Source organism: Dipodomys spectabilis, unplaced genomic scaffold (assembly GCF_019054845.1).
Source record: "Dipodomys spectabilis isolate Male_0828 unplaced genomic scaffold, ASM1905484v1 ptg000117l, whole genome shotgun sequence".
NCBI classification, from domain to species: Eukaryota; Metazoa; Chordata; class Mammalia; order Rodentia; family Heteromyidae; genus Dipodomys; species Dipodomys spectabilis.
The window spans coordinates 1,435,633-1,453,727 of NW_024870794.1; positions in this window are offsets into that span (position 1 = coordinate 1,435,633).

Sequence of the window (18,095 nt, forward strand, 5' to 3'; positions counted from 1 at the left end):
CCACACAAAGGAAAACAGGACAATATTGGCTTCTTACTCACCTATTGTCTTCGGCACTGCTGGGATTTGAACTCAGGGCATGGAATGCCCAATTAATCAAGGTGTCATTGTAAGCACAGCTGTCTCAAACAAATTCACTGTCAGGCAGTTCCCAGGACCTGAGTTCTAGCCCCAGGAGTGGCCAATATATAAATAGGTAGATTTGTAAATTGCTGCAAATAAATATATATATATATATTTAGAGAGACATGTATATATATATGTATATATATATATATTCCACTGTATATTTAAACATATAAATATATTGATAGAATGTGAGATGTCTGTATACTATTAAATTACATGTAATATATTACTAATAATTATTAGGTATTAAATTATTGTTAAATTACTAGGTATTAAGTATTAAATTATGCCTCAATTTAATGATGTATCATGGATTAAGGCACAATAAAGTGCTACCTTGTGTAAAAGGATCTCAGGCACATTGTCTAGGCTCATAGTTCAAGTCTCAGGACCTGCACCAAAAATAAAAAAGAGCCAGTAACTCCATGTGTCTATGTATGTATGCATGTATTTCTATCGGTGAACATACAGTCGTTATGAAGAAAGGCAAACAACTAAGATATTTGCTTTGAATAGAATGATGTCATAGAACAGAGAGTGCTTTCAAGACAGTCCATGATCCTGGTCAAAAAAAATTAAGACCCAGGCTTGGAATTTGCACCATTTTTCTGGCAGGCCTGGGATTTCAATTCAGGGTATGATTAACTCTCTGGCACTGTGGGGAAAGGGAAACTCACCGTGGTGGAAGACAAGAATTTCAGACTAGTTTCCAGGGACAGAATTCAAGCCCCAGCATTGTTAAAAATAATATTCATACATGAGATCTATTTAGGTACATGGGTTTACTCCATATGACATTTGTTACCCTTATTTATTTTTATTTATTTTATTTAGTATTCTTACATATATAACATTTATTTCATTTATTACATCTTATCACATGGATTTATTTGCATATGGATTAGACATCATATTGAGACCCAGGACTTTCACCAAGAAGGGAAATAAATGTGTCAAAATTGGCTTCTGACTCCACATATAAACTTTTGGCCATGCTGGGACTTGAACTCACAGCCCACAATGCCCAATTCATGAATGGGTCAGTTGTAAAACAAAAGCCTTTGGCAAACTGAGCTGCCAGTCAGTTCTGAGGACCTTCGATGAAGCAATAGCATTGGTGGATAGATAGATAGATAGATAGATAGATAGATAGATAGATAGATAGATAGATAGATAGATAGATAGATAGATAGATAGATAGATAGATAGATAGATAGATAGATAGAAAGATAGATAGATAGATAGATAGATAGATAGATAGATAGATAGATAGATAGATAGATAGATAGATAGATAGATAGATAGATAGTTAGATAGATAGATAGATAGATAGATAGATAGATAGACAGACAGACAGATAAATAGATAGATAGATAGACAGACAGGCAGATGTGTCTTTAGCTATATATATGAGAGAGAGACAATGTAAGGATATTAAATTATATATTATGAATTATTAGTTATAGAATTATGCTTCCACTTAATGAAGTATCATGGTTGAATACTTATTAAAGCATTAATGTAAAAGTAGTCACTATTCCTTAATTAGGAGAATCATACCATTGTTCTAGAATGGAAGACATAATCCAATAGTTTTTGTGTTGCATTCTATAAGAGAATCATGAAATAACTGCAAATTTAATAGTTACTTTTATAACATTACAGTAAGCATTCTTATAGATAGGAATGATTTTCTCAAGATCTCCTGCCATTTGTATGTGGCAGTCCTGGCATTTGAACTACAGACCTGGGTAGTTTACTTTGAAATGCAAACCATTAGAATGACACTGTGAAGATTTCAGATTGTTACGATGAAAGAAAAGTATAAGAAGAAAGAAACTCAGGTGTCAGCAGATCCTGCCTGTAATCCTAGCACTTCAGGAGGCTGAGAGGTAGGGAATGCCGGTTTGAATTCAGCCAGGACAGGAAAGTCCACCACATTCTCATTTCTGAGGGACCACAGGAATACAAAATCTCCATGAGTGGGGCTATGGCTCAAGGGCAGAACACTATCCTTGAGCAAAAGTAGCTCAGGGACAGTGCCTAAGCTCATAGTACAACCCCCGCAACAGCCAAAAAAATAGCCAGTAACTCTATGTGTCCCTATGTATGTATGCATATATTTCTATCAGTGAAGGTCCAGAGTCCCTATGATGAAAGGCATCCAGCTAGGAAATTTGCTTTGAATAGAATGATTTCATAACACAGAAAGTGCTTTGAAGACAGTGCGTGTTCCGGGGCTCCCTTTGCTGTTCCCATTTTAGCCTGAGGTTTTCTCCTCACCAGGGACTGCTGGAGGAAGTCTGCCTCATTGTTGGAACAGGCAGACAAAAGCCCACACTCCTGTACTGCTGTGTAACAAAAAACTCCATCGAGGCCAATTAGTGAGGAGGAGTGTGGGCTGGCTCTGAAGGCCAGGAGAAAAAGGCCTCTTTGTACCCCCAAGCTATCTCTCTCTCCAGTGCTGTTTTGACAGGAAGTCTTTATTTGTGCCACCTCCCATGATAGGTCAAGTTCCCTGCACTTATCCTGTCTTTGTTAGACTATGTTCTAGTTTTAAAATAACCTGCTACAATTAATTCAAGGGTCCTTCTGGCAGACAACTAGGTAGCTGAACCTAATGAAATGACTCATTATTGGCAATGGTGCCTCCCTAGGTTTCTGGAAGCTTGCTAAATCTAAGCACTTGTGTAATATCACAATGCTTCCTGTCATCTAGGGCTGGTGAAGCTCATCAGATTTTGAAACCTTTGACCTCTCCTAGTTGGGCCCTGGGTGGCTGTGTTTCAGGGTTGAACACAGGACCTGGGTGCTTACCATGAGCTCAGAACAGAAGCTCAGTGCTTTACCATTTGGTGTCACAGCTTCACTTCTGGCATCAGTGTGTGTGTTTGTGTGTGTGTGTTTGTGTACATGTATGTGTGTTCATTCATTGTCCTGGAGCTTGAACTCAGAACCTGAGCACAGTACTTGAGTTTCTCCTGTACAAGGATAGCATTCTACCACTTGAGCCACACAGCCACTTCAGGCGTTTTTCTAGTGATGCGGTACTAAGGAATCAAACCCAGGGATTCATGCATGCAAAACACTCTACCCATAAGACACATTCTCAGTACACCACTGCAGGTTTCTTTCTTTCTTTTCTTGGAAGTTGGAAGAATTGAAATCTAGGCCTGGGTGCTATCCTTGAGCTCTTCAGCTAAAGCCAATTGCTTGAGCTACAGCACCCCTTCTGGTTTTTGGTGGTTCACTGGAGAGAAGCATCTCAAGGAACTTTCTGCCCAGGCTGGTTTTGGACCCGTGATCCTCAGCTCTCTGACACCTGAGTAGCTTGTATGACAGGCGTGAGGCTTCCACTTCAAGTTTCTAAATGGTGAATAGGAGATAAAAGTCTCATGGGACCATTTGTGTCTGGGATAGTTTTGAACCCAGATCGTCAGATCTCAGCTTCCTGAGTAGGCAGGATGACAGTCCTTAGCTACTATACGCCTAGACCCTAACACTCTGTTGCAAGGTGTTCCTTGGCTTCACGTGGTAGGGCACTAGCCATGATCCCAACAGGTAAGTGTCAGTGGCTAGGTCCTGAGTTCAAGGTTCATGACTGAGAAACTTAAGCCAAAAAAATTGTCTGCAGGAGACAACTCACTAGAGATAGGTACATACATAATTTTGGCCCTGACAGGGGCAAATCATCATCTTACTTGTGGAGCTCTTACAAGAACCAGATGAAAAAATGCACCGCGTGAATGACTCAACACACAACATCTCATGAAGGACTGATCACATAACTGTATCCCACATGCTGTCATTAAATTAAGGTGCTTTCATCAGTATCACCATTCTTTCAGAAACACCTCACAAACAGTCCAAATTTAGATTTTAGAGGGATGGGGTTTTGGGGGGAGGGCATCAGCCATGGAATTGCACTGACAGTTTGGGGGTACGGTCCTAAGATTTTTTGCTCAAGACTAGAGCTCTACCACTTTGAGCCACAGCTCAGAGTTTCACAGACATCCTGACAGGGCCTGGTTTTAAACCCACCAGTGTCAGATCTCAGTCCCTGAGTATCTTGGATGACAGGGGTAAGTAAGCCAGCAGCATCCGGATCTGTGGAGATGGGTTGCAGTGGTTCACCTCTGGCTAAGTCAGGTTAGACGGCAGCTGTCAGCACTAGACTCCCTCCTTGCTCTGTGATGAGGTATTTGCAGCCCTATTTTTATATAGTTGCAGTCAGAACATTCTATATTTTCCTTTTTATTTTTTGTTTTGGTGCCAGTCATGGGTCTTGAGGAAGCGTCTAGACACAGTCCCTAATCTTTTATGCTCAAAGTTAGTGCTCAACTGTTTGAGTGACAGCAAAACTTCTGGATTTTCCTATGCACACAGGAGTGAGGAATCGAAACGAGGGCTTTGTACGTACTAGGCGAGCACTCTATCACTCAGCCCCGTTAGTGACAAGTGTATAAAAAGATGAATGTTTAGACTTGCAGATAGATAGATAGATAGATAGATAGATAGATAGATAGATAGATAGATAGATGGATAGATGTATATAACGTGAGATGTCTCTATATTATGAAATTTCATATACAATATTACTACCAATTATTGGCAATTAAATTATTCCTTCCTTTTTTAAGCATCATGATTGAATACATAATAAAATATTAATTGAAAATTATTCAAAGTTGTATAATTGTGTATAATTTTATAATATAATCGTACACTAATTATTAAGGTAATTGTTACTTTTACAAAATTCCATTCACACAGATGTATATTGGAAATTGTTTCTTAGAATCTCCTGCCATCCCGGCAGTCCAGGATTCGATTTCCAGGCTTAAGTTGCCGGTTTCGGCTTGGCTTCCCTAATAGTTATCCAAATATCAGCAATGTAAGGTCATGTACACTTTCTGGGCATTGTCATTTAGACCCAGGGTGGTCACAATGCAATGAAAAAAAAAAGTAAAACCACCTCCTTGAACTTCTCAGTTTTATCCTTCTCGTTTTTATTTTTATTTTTGCCAGCCCTGAAATTTGAACTCGGGACCTAGGATCCAAGGATCGGCTGTGGCAGAGATACCAAGATCTGAGTTCAAGCCCGGTGGTTGACCCAAAACATCATCATCATCATAATCATCATCATCATCATCATGGCATGGAATTTGCCCCATTTTTCTGGCAGGCCTGGGATTTAAACTCAGGGTCTGCGGAATTCTGAGGCACTGTGGGTGAAGCGGAAGATCACCGTCCTCGAAGACAAGCAATTCAGACAAGTTCGCAGCGCCTGAATTGAAGCCCCAGCACTATAAAATATAATAGTCATATATTAAATCTATGTCATATGAGTTTACTCCATATGATATTTATTACCCTTATTTATTTAGTATTATTGTACATATAACATTTATTTTATTACATCATATCACATATACTGAGACCCAGGACTTTCACAGAGAAGGAAAAAAATTTGTCAAAATTGGCTTCTTACTCCATGAATAAATTTTTGGCCATGCGGGGATTTCAACTCACAGCCTACAATGCCCAATTCATAAATGGGTCACAGTCTTAGCACACCAGCCTCCAGCAAACTGAGCTGCCAAGAAGTTCTGAGGACCTATAATCAAGCCACAGTAGTGTCCAATATATATATATATATATATATATATATATATATATATATGTACATATATATACATGTATATATGTATATATATACATACATATATTTGTGTATATATATACAGAGGGAATATTATATTATTAAGTTATATATATAATTACCAATTATTAGTTATTAAATTATGCCTCCATTTAATGACGAATCATCGTTGAATACTTACAAAAGCATTAATAAAATATCAGTCAATATCCTTAATCATACCATGGTGCTAGAATGGAAGATATAAATTCAATAATTTTTGTGTCGCATTCTAAAATAGAATCATGAATTAATTTCAAATTTACTTATTACTTTTATAACATTCCATTAGCATTCAAATGAATAGGAATGAGTTTGCAGGATCTCCCTCTATTTGTGGGTGCCAGTCCTAGCATTCGAAATCCAGGCCTGGGAAGTTTCTTGGAATGCAAACCATTGGAATGACACCGTTAAGATTTCAGATTGTCACGAAAAAAAAAGAACAAGAAGAAAAGTAAGCCAGGTTGTCAGTGGTTCCTTCCTGTGATCCTAACTCCTCAGAAGGCTGAGATGCCAATTTGAATGCAGCCTGGGCAGGAAAGTCCGGGACACTTGTATTTCTTAAGAGATCACAAGAAAACAAAAGAAATAAACAAACAAAATCACTGAGTGGTTCAAGTTGCAGAGCACTACCATTGAGCAAAAGGAGCTCAGCGATAGGGCCTGGCTTTCAGCAGGTTGCCCATGCCCAGCCCCCCAACCTGGGCAAGCTGGAAGAAGCCCTCAGAGAGTACTAAGTCTGCAGCTTGAACAAAGCATCCTTTTCTGCCATTTAAGAACTGAAGCCACGAAGGCTTTGCCTGGGCTGGTGTGTGCAACTGGTGTTGAGGAACCTATGCAACTCTATTTTACTGAAGACCCCAACTTAGTTCTGCCACCCTTGACCTATTCCAGCCACAGACAGTCCTGGAAACACTAGATGCCAGGATGTGGAGATATCTGAAATAGCCTTGCACAGACAATTTGGGGAAACATATGGTGTTTGCTTAAGGCAGGATGTCAAGGTATCAGAAACTCCAAAACAGCCCCTTCTGTGGTCTGGTGACCATTATCTAAACCAGACACCCTGCAGTTTAGCACATATCCTCTTGAGACTTCCCTGTGGTACAAGCCAACCAGTTTAAAGTATGTCAGCCCCCTTGATCTAACCTACAACTTGTTTCTGGTCCTTTCCCACATTGTAGTTCGCCAATCATAATATAGAATTGTTTTATGATTTTCCCACAGTGTGTAGTGATTTGTTAGAAGACGCTATGGTGTATGCAAAGTCCCTGCCTTCCCTAAAATGTGTATAAAAGGTGCTGTAAACCTCAGTTGCTGCTATGTAAATCTGAGGGGACCAAGCTTGAGCTCGCAATAAAGACTACTTTGCTTTTACATTGGTGGTGGCCTCTGGTGGTCTTTTGGTTAAGGATTTCTGAATTCAGCTTTACAGTGTGTGCAATGGGTGCAATATGTTCTGACTGAGATGTCCCATCAGAACACCTAGCAGCCAGCCACTGCTTCCAGGGAAACCACAGTTCCTAGGCTGTAGGAGTTGTCGAAAGTTGTGTCTCCATTTCCTCTATCTCCCTGTAGGATGTTAGCCTAGACCTCTGGGGCCTGGTGGCAATCACTCATTCATTATTCCTTATTGCAGAGTCTCAGGCTGGTCCCAAATCCTGACAAAGATAGGAAAGAGTCAGCGATTTCTGTGCCAAAAGGGGTAATCCAATAAATCCCAACGTCATAGCTTCTTTTAGAAATGAGCCTTGGTCTGCGAATGTGTCTTACTGGTAGAGTGCTTACTTAGCACACACAAAGCCCTGAGTTCGATTCCTCACTACCACAGAAAGAGAAAAAGCCAAAAGAGACACTGTGCTTAAGTGATAAAAGTGCTAGTGTTGAAAAAAAGCAGCTCAGGAACATGCCCAGACCCTGAGTTCAAGCCCCAAGATTGACAAAAAAAAAAGTCAGCAGAGTGAGACATATTCTTCTGGGACTCAGAGGAGGGCCGTTATGGGTAAGAGGTAGAGGGCAGGTGCTGGGGGCTCACCCATGTAATCTTAACTACTGAGGAGGCTGAGATCTGAGGATGCCAATTGCGTGCAGGAACGGATACATGAGGCTCTTTTCTCCAATTAAACCCCAAAAGCCAGAAGTAGAGCTGAGATTCAAGTAGTACAGTGCTAGTCTTGAACACAAAAGCTCAGGGATAGCGTCCAGGCCATGAATTCAAACCCCACGACTGGCATGCGTGTTTGCACGCATGCACATGCGTGGGTGCACATGCACGCATGCACACACGCACACACACACAAACACACACACACACACACACAAACACACACACACACACACACACCACCACCACCACCATCACCACCACAATAGAGCATTTTCGAGTCAGCCTGCACAAGTTCAATCTGTAGGAACTCAATATATTTTTAAAAGGGGGAGAAGGGAAGGAAAGGCTTGCTCCACGAGGTGATATAACCAGTGCCAAAATTCCACAGGAGCTCTAAGATGTGGAACAAGGCAGAGAGCCTCAGGCAATAAGTACAGCTTGGGCAAAGGTCCTGAGGTGTGTTGTAGAGCTGGTAGTGTGGGTGGAATGAAAGTTCTGTGGCTTCAGACAAGTCTGGCAGAACACTCAAGTCTGGGACAAGATTTACACTTGAGTCACAGTTAGGGCAGAATGGGGTCCAGGGGAAGATTAGCGTGTCTTTTCACCAAGGACCCCAGCCATTTTCTTTGACCAGAAGCCTATTTTCCACAGCTCCTGACCTTCAGGCCTCCTTTGCATGGAGGAGTCAGGGCAAATGCAAGGAAGAATGCTTGCTTAAGAAAAGCTTCTAGCCTAGTGTCACCAGTGGCTTAACCCCTGTAAATCCTAGCTACTCAGGACACTGAGATCAGAGATCGTGGATCAAAGCCAGCTCAGGGGAGGAAAGTTAGTGAGACATTTTTGCCGATGAACTACCAAAAGCCAGAAATGGAGCTGTGGCTCAAGTGGTAGATTGCCAGCCTTGAGGGAAAAATTAAAGAGACCACAGGCCAGACCCTGTTTTCAGGCCCCAGTACTGGCACAGAGAAAATAAAGAAAAGCTTTCAGGAGCTCCTACTCCACTGTGGTGAAAGGCCAGATCAGCTGGGCGCTGGTAGCTCATGCATGTCCTCCTAGCTCCTCAGGAGGCTGAGATTGGAGGATTGCCATTCAAAGCCAGCCTGGGCAGGAAAGTCTGGGAGACTCTGTTCTCCAAGAACCACCAGAAAACCGGAAGTGGTGCTGTGGCTCAAGTGGTAAGATGAAGAGCTGGGGACAGCAACCAGGTCCAGAGTTTGAGCTACATGACCAATACCTGGCCTGCTTTGACCTCATGCTGTGGCTCTAAGCAGAGTATTTTCCAGTAGGTTCCTGAGGGTCTCCCAATGTCTAGGTGTCCTACACTTCTTTAGAGCAGCCTCCTCGGAGGCCTTTGCATACAGAGTGGGCCACAGTACCAGAGATGGATCGACCCTTGTGACACGGAGGTCATCGACCCGGTCATCAGAATGACATCTATCATGAGAGCAGTGTGGATCTGAGCACTAAATCGATGTCTCAGACAACAGTTCTGGTCCAGCAGGGGTAAAACAGTAAATGCCCACTCATATGGATATCACAAGAATGCACATTTGTCAGGCACACCTTGGGCGGTGTTGAGTTGGGCTCATGAAAGACTTGTAGTCTCAGGAATCCAGTGCCGGCTGGCTGCTGTTTGTAGTAAATGCTATATCCCATTAGTCCCAGGGCTCAGAACCCAGTTTTCCTCCCCAGTGCTTAGATGGAGGCACAGATCCCTCAGCCCAAGAAGGACTTAGGGAGAAACAACTGATATGGTTTAAGAGTTTACTATGATTATGCTTCAGGACTGCCCGCAGTTCTAGCTCTGCTTATCATTACCACCTCCCTCTGTGTGTGTGTGTGTGTGTGTGCACATGCGCATGAGTGCATCTTGGTAGTAGGACTTGAACTCAGGGCCCAGGTTCTGTCCTTCAGTTTTTTTCATTCAAGGATAGCACTGTACCACTTGAGCCAGAGCTTTTCTTCCAGCTTTCAGGTGGTATTTTGGGAGAGGACTGTCTCACAGATATTTTTTGCTGGGTAGCCTCTGAATGTCAATCCTGAGATCTCAGCCTCCTGAGGGAGCTAGGAATATAAGAGCATGAGTCATTAACATCTGGCCATGCTTTCCTTCTTGGATAAAACAGAATATCTATCTTCTAGCTGAGCACCCATCTACAGCTATCCCACCTGTCTCTACCCCTACCCCTACCCCTCCAGGTTTCAGAGGAATCATTCCTTCCCCTGAGGACAAAGAAATAGGATGCATTGACAGGTTTGAACTTTATGTTCTCCACACAGTCAGGGGCTGCTGGGAGCTGATGTAGAGGCCAGAGATCTAGGCCAGAGCAAGTAGATAGCTGTTAGAACAGAAGAGACTATGAAAAGACATCCATGCAGCTGGATGCCAGTGACTCATGCCTATAATCCTAGCTCCTCAAGGCAGACACTGGAGGATAAATCAAGATTCAAATCTAACCTGGGAAGACTCTTATCTCCAATGAATCACCAAAAAGCTGGGAAGTGGAGCTACTATAGTTCAAGTGGTAGAGCAACAACTTTGTGCAAACAGGCTAAAGGTAACCACCTAGGCTCTGAGTTCAAGACCCGGTACACACACACACACACACACACACACACACACACACACACACACACACACACACACACACACACACACTATGTGCATGCAAAATCAGAGATTTCTACACTGCAATTTTTAGGTATTCTCTACCTTTTCCGCATTAAGCCTGGTGGTTGTTGGCCTAGGAGTTTGATGCATACATCACCACTTGGCATCTTTAATTTTGGGGAACAGAATAATGACTAGAAAGTCGGCATTCCCCATCCCAGCTCCTTGATTGGGTCGTGATCTATCCCAGCCCTTTGGGGCTCCTTTTACACACTCGCCAAGATTCTTTTAAAAGGCATCACATTCTGGGCACTGGTGGTTCACACCTGTCATCCTAGCTACTCAAGAAGCTGAGATCTGGAGGATCATGGTGACAAGCCAGCCTAGGCAGGAAAGTGTATGAGACTTTTATCCTTGATGAAACATCAGAAAACAAGAAGTGGCCCTGTAGCTCAAGTAGTAGAATGCCAGCCTTGAGAAAAAGAGCTCAGGGACAGCACTCATGGAAAACAACAATTTGAGGCATTGCCTGTTGGCTCTGGGATTGACATGGGCTGAATATAATTGGAATTTTCAAGTGCACCAAGATAAAGCATTACCTCCTTTAGTCCTGTGTTCCTCCATCTGTCTCACCCCCTGACCTTGGCATGCTTCGGGTCACCATGGCCCTAGTTGGATGGGAGGGCTCCAAGGAGGAAGATCCCAGAGAAATCACCCACCTCCTTCTTCCATACTCACCCTGCTGCTTCTGCAATAGACCTACTTCCTGGAATCCGTCCATGAAATCATGGCCACCAACATTGTGGTGAGTGGTGGGTCTAGCCAAACTCAGGGAAGTTAGGGGTGGAAGTCGGTCAGGGACTAGGAGTTTCCACCCTGGGTGTGGGCTAAGTCCAGGGCTGACATTTATTTCATCCTGAGCCTTGCAGTGGTGGGGAGACAATGTAGACTCCACATTGAGTCAGGTAAGATCAGAATCTGGAGGACTACATTTGTGGGGGAGGCTGTGGAGCTCAGGGGGCCACTGTTCTTGGTACTCCTCTCTCGGGACTCCCCTCTCCCTCTCTCATCCCTCAAAGGTAAAAGAGAAACTTTAAATAAGGGTGTCAAAGAGGGGGCAGTGGAGTATTTCTGTGTGAACCAGATTTGTGTTTCATATTCATCCTAGCCCCTACTTCCAATTTATCTGAGTAACGACTATATGTGTTTGGGGGCAGGGGATCATCTTAGCTGAGAATGTGGCTCAGTGGTAGAGTGTTTGCCTAGCATGTCTGAAGCCTTGGGTTCAATTCCACACAGAAAAATCTGGAAGGAGAGGTGGGGCTCAACTGGTAGAGCACCGGTCTTGATCAAAAAGAGCTCAGGGACAGTGACCAGGCCCTGAGTTCAAGCCCTATGACTGGAAGAAGAAATCTTTGTGGAGGATTTGTTTCCCTTCGAAAACAATTTATTCTTTGTGATAAGCATAACATGGGCCTCTTCCCTGGTCACCAATGGGCCATTAGATATCCCTTGAATTGTGTTTCCTCCCAGCAGCCTCTGCTCTATGCAGCCCACAGTTTACCCTTCCCATCACCAGGCAGAAGGACACCTGGCCACCTAGTTCTGGTGGCTGCCGAAGATTTTCAGACTCAATATGTCACATAGGGAGTCATCATCCCCATCAGCCTACAGAAAAAAGGGACAGAGTGCTGCAAGCCTGAGTTCACCAGTTGTGGGTGGCTCTGGATGTGGGACATCTGTGGCAGGATGTGCTCTGTGGTAGAGTCCTCTACAGGGTAAGGAACCCCGACCTCTCCTCTGGCAGTTTCCACACGGTCTTGAAGTTGCAATTCTTCAAAACCTTTCTGCTCCTCCCTCATTTTGCCCACCCAGGAGCCTGAGGCCTCTAAAGCAGCAACACAGATGGGGGGCTCAGACTGGACCGACATCTGGAGCCCCTTGAGAAGAGAGACAGAAGCTCCTGCAGCTCTTTCCTCTTCTCTATCTTCTCCCGCGACAGCTGGCATATGCCCTTTGCTTTCTCCCAACACAGTTGATCCAGGATGAACATCTGTCCGTTACATACCAGGAGCAACTCCTGGACGGTGTGGATATGTGCCAACACCTGGCTGCATAGATGGTGGAGCTTGTTAGCTGGACTATGGAAGTGCACCTCATCAGGCAGGTTGTGGATTAAGTAGATTTTGTTTTTAGACTCCCACTTGTCCCACTTCCCATCTCACACATGCTGTGGTGGCAGCTCACGGGGCGGGTACCTGTGGATCCAGCTCTATTTGGCACTGAGCTGTCGGGTGGATGGAGTGCCTGCAACAGGCCCACCGCTCCTGCGGCAGGAGTTTCCCCCTATGGATGTCAGCCTCAAAGAGTGCTTGCAGAGACACATCCCTCTTACTTTGGAGGATGTCTCTATCCTCTGTGATGGGCACATAAGGGGGATTCGCACTCTTACCTTTTGCTTCTCCAGGGCTCACACCTTCCCCTTCCCAAGGGAAAGCCAGGAAGATCAGCTGGGCCTGCAGGCACTCATCCTGTGTTCTGATTACTTCCAGGCACTTGAGAGTGTCCTGCCACTTTGGGGGCATCACCTAGTCCCCACAGTTGGTCGGGCCCTGCACTTGCTAAAGCTGCTCCATCAGCTGGGTCTGCCTCTGCAGGTGCTGCTGCAAGGCCTACTTCTTGGAGCTCAGCCGTTCATTGGAGGTGATGTGAGGCTCACAGGTGGCTCTGAGCTCCTGCAGCTGGGCCAGGGACTGCTCCTGCTGCTCCTGCAGCTCCCAAGCCACTTGGGTCTCTCTCTCATCCATCTCTTTCCTTTTCTCTATCTTCTCCTCTGAGTGGTCCATCTGTTCCTGCAGATGTTTCTTCACCTGCTGCTCAGAGTCCAAGATGCTAGCAAACTCCTCCTTCTCACCGCTCACCCTATGGAGAGCAACCCACAGCAAGGTCAGCTGTTCTTCTAGCTGTGGGTCGCACAGACGTGTGCATCATGGGGTCTCCGGGATCCCTTGCCAACCCTCCGTCTTCTCCTCCAGTCTCCGCAGTTGTTCCCATTGCTCTGCATTCTGGAGATTGGGCCTCTGGTTTTCCTCGACCTGGATGTGAAGTTGTTCCTCCAGGTTTTTCAACTCCATCTGCATGCGGTAGGCCTGGGTCTGCAGCTGCTGCTTGGCCTGAGATAGTCCTGTGGGGGGCCATGGCTCTGCCAGCTTCCTTCTCAGTTCCCCCAGCTCTTTCTCAAAATCCAGCACCTGCCTAGCCCCTTCCTCCTTCTGCTCTGTCAGTTGGTTCACCTGCTCGGTCAGCGGTCGGGCCTCCTCCTTTGTGTGGACCTCTCAATTCTCAGGTCCTTCACTAAGGTGTCTGTGTCCAGATTCGCTGCTGTCACCATCCAGCTCAGGTTGTCCAGTAGACTTGTCAGTACCTCATGCCCTGCCTGTGCTTGTTGGAGCTTGCAGATTCTGTTATTCCTGTTGCTCCTCTATGTCCAGAGTGCTTCCAGCTTCTCCTGCAAATCTCTGTTCACTTGCTCCAGGTCATAGAAGCTTCTGATCTTTTACTCGAGCTGAAGTGTTACATCATTCAGCTGTTCGAAGAATATTTCAATCTCCTTCTGTGCAGCAGTGACTGCAGAAGCCTCCATCTCCAACTCTGCTATGCGCTGCTATGTGGCCTGCAGGCAGCTGGTGAGAGTTTTGTGCTCCATTACTCGGTGATAGGCCACGTGCTGCAAGTGGGCCGGTGCTGATTGTAAATCACTTTCTGCCAAAACCAACTTCTGTATGAGTGGCTTGTGGATTTCTAGCTCTATTTTCAGTTCTTTGTGCCCCTGGGCTATCTTCTTCCTCTCTTTCTCCCGTTGATACTGCAGGTCTGTTTTTTCCTGATTCAGTGGTTAGATATTGGCACAGAGCACCTGGTTTCTTCTTTTGCTGCGGTCCAGGGCAGGCACCATGTGTTGGTAGCACCTCTGAAGATCTTTGGTGGTATCCGGACCCTTGACACTCTGGACCCTGATGGCTGTAACACTCTCCAAAGGCAGGGGTGGCCCCTGGACCTTCCTTTGAATCATGCTCTCCAGTGGTGTTTGTCTTGGGGATCCGTCCCTTTTTTGTGTTCTTTGTTTTTTTGAATGTTGCAGGTCTGATGGCAGGATTCTTCTGTCGGTGATCTGGCAGTTGTTTCTTGCCCACAACTCTCTCACGGAGTCTGGTTGTTAAAGACATCTGAGCACTAGGATGGGAGAGATGGGCTGGCCACATTCCCAGGCCCTGGGTGATCCTCTATTCTCCCACTCACTGACTAGGCTGTAAGTTTCCTAATCCACTCCAAAGTCACCTCAAGACTCTTGCTCACCACCCAGCCACCTCTAACTTCCTCAACTGCTGGTAGTGGTGTCAACCAACAGAGGGAATCTGGGTGCTACTGGACAGCATGGAATATGGGAGTGGCCACAATTCTTGTATCCCATTGGTTAGAAAGAACCATGAAAGAATGGGGGTGCAGTCAGAATCCTGTGATGCAGGCTGCATAGGTGGAGTCAAGGTGACAGCAGCTCCCCAGCCCCTTTCCAAGTAAACTCTGTCCAATTCAGTTGGAGACAAGAGGGTGACTTGCTTTAGCCGGATGGCTGCACAGATTGTTCTGTATGACTGTTTGTTGCCAATCTCGGAACTTGAACTCAAGGTCTGGGCACAGTCCGTGAGCTGCTTTTGATCAAGGCTAGCCCTCTACCATACGGGTCTACTTATGGCTTTGTTGACACTGAAATTGGACAGGCGTTTCAAGGACTTTCCTGCCTAAGGTGACTTTGACCATAATCCTCCTATACAGGCTTGTATGAAGAAGGACTGCTGAGAGCCACTGGTGCCTGCCTAATCATTGGTCTTGCTGATGTTTTGGGACAGACCAGTGAGTTCCCTATCCGTAGGTTTAAGTGGTGGGAGCTGGAGCCCACAGTTCAAATCCTGGTCCTGCCACCTCCAAATGGCAGGAGATCCTAAGACACTCATTCATATCCATATGAATACGAATGGAATGGGATGTATGTATGATTGAATAGGCAGTTCTTGAATGATTCCAGGATAAAATTATACACTATGATAGGTCACTGATCGATTTTAATCAATACTTTATGAAGCATTTACACAATCACATTCATTTAATGAAGGCATAATGAAATACCTAAGAATTGGGCATCACATAGTATAGAGATGCCATTTTTCTCTGCCAGGACTGGTATTGGAACTCATAGTCTGGGTAACTCTGTTGCACTGTAAGGGAAGGGGAAGCTCGCCTCCCTGAAGTGAAGAAATTCAATTCTGTTCCTTAGGCCTGAAACCGATCCTCAACACTAGAAAACATCCCATTCGTGTACATTTTAGATATATGATTTATATTTACATACATATGTTGATTCTATATTACATTCAGTGTAGTTATTCATTTTATTTTTCATTTTGTTCATGTATTGACTATTTTATTGGTTATTTTGGCACATAGAACATTGATTACTTTGATTCCATAGGATATAGGACTGCATATGTTTTCCATTTCATACCTGACACCCAAGACTTTCGCAGAAAAGGAAAACATGTGTCACCATCAGTTTCTTACTCCACGATTATTGTTTGGGAGTGCTGGCATCTGAATTCATGGCCTACAGGGCCAAATTCATGAATGGGTGAGGGTCAGCATGCAATCCTGGGGCAAAATGAGCTGACACAAACTATGCCGGACTTGAGATTGAGCCCCTGGGGTTGAGAAAATAAGAACAGATTGACACGCAGATGGTAGTACATTAATAAATATATGTTTTCACAAGTCAATACCTGACAAACATTAGACACTTATCTGGGCATTATGAAACTGAATGATGTTTTTGACCAATGTGATCATTAACACCCTCCTTACTAGAAGGCAATCCTTCTCCCACTAGAAGGGAAACTTGCATTCCTGCTAGATAAAAATCCACCAAACTCCCTCGTTCTCAGTAGGAAACCCTCTGTCCCTCTTGGTAGGAAACCCTTTATGTGTAGCTTGCCTTTTTTTTTCATTTTTGGTCAGTCTTGGGACTGAACTCTGGCCCTCGACACTGTTCCTCAGCTCTTCATCTCAAGGATAGCGCTGTACCAGTTGAGCCACAATACCACTTCTGGCTTTCTCTGCTTATGTGGTGCTGAGGAATTGAACCCAGAGGCTCAAGCATGCACGGCAAACACTCTACTGCTGAGCTACCTTCTCAGCCCTTTATCTGAGTTTTTAGTTCTCTCACTTGCCAATGTTGAATTCTTCTAAGTCCTTTGTGCAGCTTTGGCCTTCAATCACAAAAAAAAATCTACCCTTTATAGATAATGTTTCTAGAATTAATTTTCCCATGCCATCCTACTAGAGCACTTAATTTAGGGGTTTAAAAAATCTTTTAGTATAATTAACAAATCTATGTTGATCATATTCTACTCTACATTTTATTTTTGCCAGTCCTGGTGCTCCCTGAGCTTCTTTTGCTCAAAGCTAGCACTCTACCAGTTGAGCCACAGTGCCACTTCCAGCCTTTTCTGTTTATCTGGTGCTGAGGAATAAAACCCAGGGCTTCATGCATGCTAGGCAAATAATTTAAAACTAAGCCATATTCCTAGCCTCCAAACTACATTTTATTTATACTAATTATACTAACTTATTTATACTAATTATACTGATTCCTAAGCTGCTATCTGGGGCCTGGCTTGAATTTTTGGAAACTATTGGGGGAGGAGCCTGAATAGTACCTATGCAATTATGAAATATGAATGACCCTCTGGGGAAGGGGTCTCTCCTAACTAGTATAAAATGTTTGAAAACGGACAGGTGGATGAAATGCTAGGATGTAAGTGATGGCAAATTGAACAAAGCACAGGTTCTACTCTAGTTGGCCAGGAACGTCTCCAGCACTGGTCTTCCACAATACCTTCAGACAATTCCCCTGGCTATATTTAGTGCTTACTGCTCAACTCTTCACAGGTTTGGCCTTCACTGCATCTTGATAAGTTTCCCAGAAATGCCAGTTGTCCCCCGTACCTACAGAGGCAAGGGGTATAGTTGGCCTTGGGAAGATAGGATTTTTGTCTTAGATCCTCCTCTTGCAAACAGCAACAGCAGGGTCTTTCGAGTTTCCCCAAGCTGTATTTGGCCAACAGATCATGCACTCCATGCCCTGGGGGGTCTGAGGTTCATTACACTTGTTTTTCTGGTCTCTGTGCCACACAGTCTTAACAGTAATGGTGAGCAGAATATTTAATCCATTTCACCCAAGTATTAATTTTTATTGGTCATAGGACTTGAACTCTGGGCCTGGGCACTGTCCCTGAGCTCTTCAGCCCAAGGCGAAAGAAAGCCCTACTAGTTGAGCCCAGCGCTAATTCCAGTTTTCTAGTGGTTAATTGGAGATAAGAGTCTCAAGGACTTTACTTCTCTGTCTGTCTTTGAACCCCAATCCTCAGATCCTGAGTAGCTTGGATTGCAGGTGCATGCCACTGGCACCCAGATTTGGACATGACTTCTTTGATTTC